A 6000-nucleotide genomic window follows, 5' to 3' on the forward strand; every position below is an offset into this window, starting at 1 on the left:
TTTGTAGGCTTAACTTCTGATATTATTTGCATTATTATTCGATTAAAATTTGGTAAGGTTTATTATCATTGCTCGAGTAACCCATACTAATTGACTGGACTGGATAAACGGGTAAACTGGCACTAGGTACTAAGTACCTCGGACCATCACACCATCGATCACATTGTGTCTCCCGGTGTGCAACAGAACAGCTAATAAGCTGTAATAATTATCGGGGTTAAAACCCAAGTGTAATAATTTAAATAACATAGCCAAAGGCTATTATGTCACAGAATGGCATGAGAAGCCATGAAACACAGAATGGCATGAAGCCATATGCAGTACTGCTAACAGAACCCTATTGGCATGCCAAGCTATACAAACCAATCTTGTTAGGTATACTAGGGCATTTCACACTTTTAAGTTTCACAATTTTTGGAATTTAAGTTTTAGTGTTACTATTCCATTCATTGGTCAACAAAAATGTTGACTTTTGCATAGGCAATAGGTACATTGGTTTTAATATCATCAACATACCACATTTTTCATTCAAAATTTGTTGGTATTGGTTGCCAATACCATTTCTAAGCTTAATGTTAGTTGGGCAGAATTTTCACTTTTTATGCCTTGTTTTTACTGCTCCATTGTTCAATTTTTCAGTGAGAATTTGGCAAACTGATCAACATGAAATTTGTTCCTTATTTTGTCTAGTTGCATTTCCTTTTTTGAATCACTCTATTTGGAGTTTTGTAGCTCAAGTTATGGTCCAAAAACCACAACTGGCCGGATTGAAATTCTGTCCAGAATTTCTGGACTGACCATATCTATAGTGTAATGAATAGTGATTGCAACTCACCTTTTGAATATGTTCTGGTCATAATTTGGGTTAGGTTTCTTCATGAAAGTTGTTGGTCTGTATCTCAGCTTATTGCTGGTAAAATTTCAGGTCAATTGGACCTTTCTACATTGATTTATGACCAAATGACCAAATACTGTTCATTTGGTCATTTTGCCCAGGCAGACTGCAGGTCACCCGGATTAGGGCAAGCTTTTGGTCCACTTGGTTTAGTTTTATGGGCATGGTTTCTTCACCAAAGTTGTGCCATTATGTGTCTAGTTTCATGTCCAATTGACCTTGCACCAATTGAACCTCTACAATTCAAGTTATGGCTGCCCAAACCTGCTGGACTCATGTCCAATTTTGCAGGTCACCTAGGGCAGCCACACCAAACCCAAATCCCATCACTCAACACACTTCATTTTTGGTTTAAATAGAACTAAATGGTCACTAATTGACCATTAATACCTATTTTCATTATCACATGGTCAAAGTCCCATTTTTCCACCCCAAACCCTAACTCAACTTTACAAAACCATGCATTATCATTGCATTCATCAATTCACTTATGAGATACACATTAAGGGCAGCCATACTAGCATGTTAGCTCCCCAAAAATCATTACCATATTACCCTAACCATGGCTGCCAAAATTTAGGGTTAGCATACAAATGGTATTTCATCAAATTTCTTTTTCATTTGCACACATTTATAGTTCTTAAACATGAATTTAAATTGAAATTCAAGGTTTAGGTCACTAACCTCTATGGAGTGAGATTTTTCCACTTGCTAAAGCTCTTCCTTTTCCTTTCTTTTTGCTCCTAAAAGAATCACCAAGATGCAAGAACACTTTTTTGTGTTGCTAGGTTAGGGTTTTGTTGGGTAGAAGTGAGTGAAAAAAATGGTTTGGCTATGGAGGAGGTTCACGGCAAGGAAGAAGAAAGGGAGAAGAAGTCTAATTTTTTGTTCATTTTCCAGCCCATTTGTCTCTTTTAAGTAAGCTTATGCCATGTGTCAACTTTGGGTTTGTTGGGAGAATCTTAATGACATCATTATGATGTCACAAGTCCATTTTCTTTCATTTTCTCTCAATTTCTTGTCTAATTAATTTCAATTAAATTTTTAACAACATTTAATCATATTTTATGTTATATAAATTATTTATTTAACTGGACAAGTTGGCCAAAAATTATCTCTGAAGACGAAATGACCAAAATACCCTCCGTTTGGCTTAACGGGCTAAAATTGTCTATACCGATTGAAAAATTTTTCTAAGCATTTCCTTGGCATTCTAATGCCATAAGAACCTCAATAACCCTTCTCTGGAGTCCCAATAATTATTTTATAATTTTTCCCCTGGGTCTAGGGCTCCTAGTTGCGAGAACCGCAACTTTTTACTAGGTTACCCATCGCTAGGGTACCGGCTCATTTAACTTAGTTGTATTTTATTTCTAAAATTTTTCCTAAATTTTTCTTATTAATATTTGAGTTATTTATGGTTCCTCACTTTAGTTTAAATATTTTTCCGGACATTCTAGCTATCCGGACAGACATTGATCACCGGAATAGTAGACTGTACGGACTAGCTAAAGTGAGGATGTTACACATTCAAACTGTCCGAACAGAAAATTAGTCGTCGGAACAGTAGGATGCACGGACTACCTAAAGTGAGGGCGTTACACTTGTAATATGCCCTAGTTTGTCTAGTTGACTAGTTTGGATAGGTTGGCATGCCAATAGGATTTTGACAGCTGTTCTGTAAATGGCTTTACGTCATATTGTGTTTTATGGCTTATTATGCCATACTAGGATTTTAATAGCCTATGGCTATACAGATTGTGTTATTATACTTGGCTTAATGCCTGATTGATTATATAGCTTTTAGCTACACTATTTGTACACTGGGAGATACTTTGTGATCGATGGTGTGACGGCCCAAGGTACTCCGAACAGAAAATTAGTCGTCGGAACAGTAGGATGCACGGACTACCTAAAGTGAGGGCATTACACTTGTAATATGCCCTAGTTTGTCTAGTTGACTAGTTTGGATAGGTTGGCATGCCAATAGGATTCTGACAGCTGTTCTGTAAATGGCTTTACGTCATATTGTGTTTTATGGCTTATTATGCCATACTAGGATTTTAATAGCCTATGGCTATACAGATTGTGTTATTATACTTGGCTTAATGCCTGATTGATTATATAGCTTTTAGCTACACTATTTGCACACTGGGAGATACTTTGTGATCGATGGTGTGACGGCCCGAGGTACTAGGTACGCAGTGCTAGTATATCCATTTATCCAGTCTGGTCAGTGTATAGGCTACACAGGCAGTCAATTAAAACATTATTCAATTTAGGCAGTTAAGTTAAGTTAAGTATATGAAAATTTCAGTACAATTAAATTAAGCATTGAATGAAATGAGTAAAAGAGATTAGCAATCGAAACATAACAAAGATACAATTTGCAGAATCGTAGAGACTTAAAATACAATACAGTTAGAATAATTGATTCCTGGATATCCGAATTATGATTTATTTCTTTCTTTATTTGTATATATTATTTCTTGTTATACTATTGCACCACTAAGCAGAAATGCTTAGCGCGATGGAATTGCTTCCTCGCCCAGGTACTGAAGGTAAAATCAGTAGACTGTCGACTGAGATTTTTTTTGGAGTCCAGATCTGCAGAAGTGTCAGAAGAGTTCAAGGTTGTCACCTCCTCAGCAATGCATGTAGATAGGGCTCATTTTAAGCATGTTTTCTAATCTGTACATTATAATTACTGCTTATGTTGTAATGTGAATTAGTAATTGTAATTTCATTTGTCTATCCTATACTTGATAAATTTATGTACTTAATTGGCAAATTTGTATAAGTTAATGAAATATAAGAATTCTGATATATGAGTTTATTATCTAATCATAATGATTCTGAATGAGATTGAGTTTGAGAAATTTTAAGACTGAATCTGAGTTTGAGAAACTGTTGAGAATTCTTTGAGATAATTTGAGTTATGAATTTGAGTATATATTGAAATTGTTTTTGGCAGGTTCAGAAGAACTTTTAGTCTAAATTACTGCCAACACTCTGTTGGATTGTCATTAAAATTTTTGAATTTTTCAAATTAGTCAGATTTTGATAAATAGTAAAAATAGCCTAAACCTCAGATAAAGTGTTTGAACAAGTAAATCAAGAACTATAATGAAATCAGATAAGATTAGGTGCTCCGACACTCCGTGTGACACGCCTTGCTCTGCTACACTGTAGACGGGTGAGGGGTATTATAATGTTCCTCCTCCATTATGGAGTGAGTATGATTATATTCCTTCCTCTCTGACTTGCCCGTCTGAGGTAAGTATGAATGAGTACTCATTATCTAGCTAGCTACCTCCCTCATTGATTTCGATTAGTGGGGTGAGTATGCCTTATCGTGGTGTACAACATAGCACGTTCGGAAAAATTTGTGTTATGACCTAAATTGTGTTATTGATTGGCAACACTGTGTTATTCAATTGTTTTATTAAATTGGTGTTATATGAGCTTTGAAAATTGTGACATGAAGTTGTGAATTATTTGAATTGTGAATTGTCAATAAATGTTTTATATATCGCATTTTAAATTTTTATTGTGCACCACTGAGTAAATTTTACTCAGCGATAGCTTTTTTATTGCCGTCGTAGGTAGATAGACAAATAAAGCAGCAGAGTAGGCTGCTTGTGACTTCGCTTTGGGATTTTGTCGGGTATATTGAGTATACCACTTCCTTGTAAATATTATTGTAATGTATGTAAACTGTATGTATATATTGTACTTGGTCTTGAGCAGTTGTAAATTATTTTGGCCAGTCAAAATGTTGTATTACAATTCTCTTATTTCAGCTTTTGAAATACTCAGTTATTTTGCACTTTATTTTTGGAATTACTGAATTTGAGTTTGACTTGTGTTGTGAAAATTGATTTGAGTTGAGCTATTATTGGAGTTGGGGATTGAAACAAATATATTGGAAGTATTTTTTTACAGGTTTTTGAAGAACTGTTTTCACAAAATACAGACAGCACTCTGACGAAATTTTTACAAAATTTGCGAAAAATAGAAATTGTCAAACACTTTACTTAGCTTTTAAACTTTAGTTAAAATTTTAAATTACTACCAAAAATGCTCGCCACCTTCAAAAAGGAGTAGAATTGTTTCAAAATCCCTTGTAGTATATTTAATGGGTTATCGATAGTCAAAGTTCAGTAATTTATTAAGTATACTACAGAATCATGTTATGCCTTATAGAGGGGTAAGGTGTGACAGAGGCACCACGATGTCCAGTGCCAATGACTCGTTATCCAGTTTAGTCAACCTGTCATAGGTTACCTGGGCAGTGTAAATTATTGAAATTATTTAAGCATATTAGCAATTAAAAACATTAGAAAGTATTGAATGAAATGTGAAAAAGAGATTAGCAATAGAAACATAACAAAAATACAATTTGCAGAATCGTAGAGAGACCTCAAATAAAATATTCCTAGAATAAAATGTATATTGAATATTATTACTGTAAGGCTATAAACTCAGCACTTTCAAAGAGGAACGAATTAGCATATAAGATAGTTAATACTAGAAATATCATAGTAAATCAAATTGATTCTTGAATATTTAAATTATGCTATATTCTTTCTTTATTTATATATATTATTTTCTTATTATATTATTGCACCACTAAGTAGAACTGCTTAGCGCGATGGATTTGTTTCCTTCGCGCTGGTACTGAAGGCAAAACACAGGGGATATTAGACTGGGATTTTGAAGTCCAGATCTACAGAAGTGTCAGAAGTGCTCAAGGTTATCACCTTCTCAGCAATGCATGTAGATAGGGCCCATATAGATCATATTTTGTATTTTGTATAAAATGCTAGATATTATATTGTAATGTAGATTATGAACAAGTAATTAATAGAAATGTGATGTAAATTAATAAATTAGCTTTTTTCATATGTAATTAATTTGTATATCATGTAAATTGTAAATTTATTCAATTATTTTGCAAATTATGTAAATTAATGGAAATATGAGAATTGAAATATGAGATGATTATGAGATTTTATTTTGAAAATATTGTTGAATTTCAAACAGGTGAAAAGTGAAATACGCTAAATGGTAATAGAAACAGGGGAAACTCCACTGGTTTCTCC

The sequence above is a fragment of the Hevea brasiliensis genome, chromosome 3 (assembly GCF_030052815.1).
Source record: "Hevea brasiliensis isolate MT/VB/25A 57/8 chromosome 3, ASM3005281v1, whole genome shotgun sequence".
Lineage (NCBI taxonomy): Eukaryota > Viridiplantae > Streptophyta > Magnoliopsida > Malpighiales > Euphorbiaceae > Hevea > Hevea brasiliensis.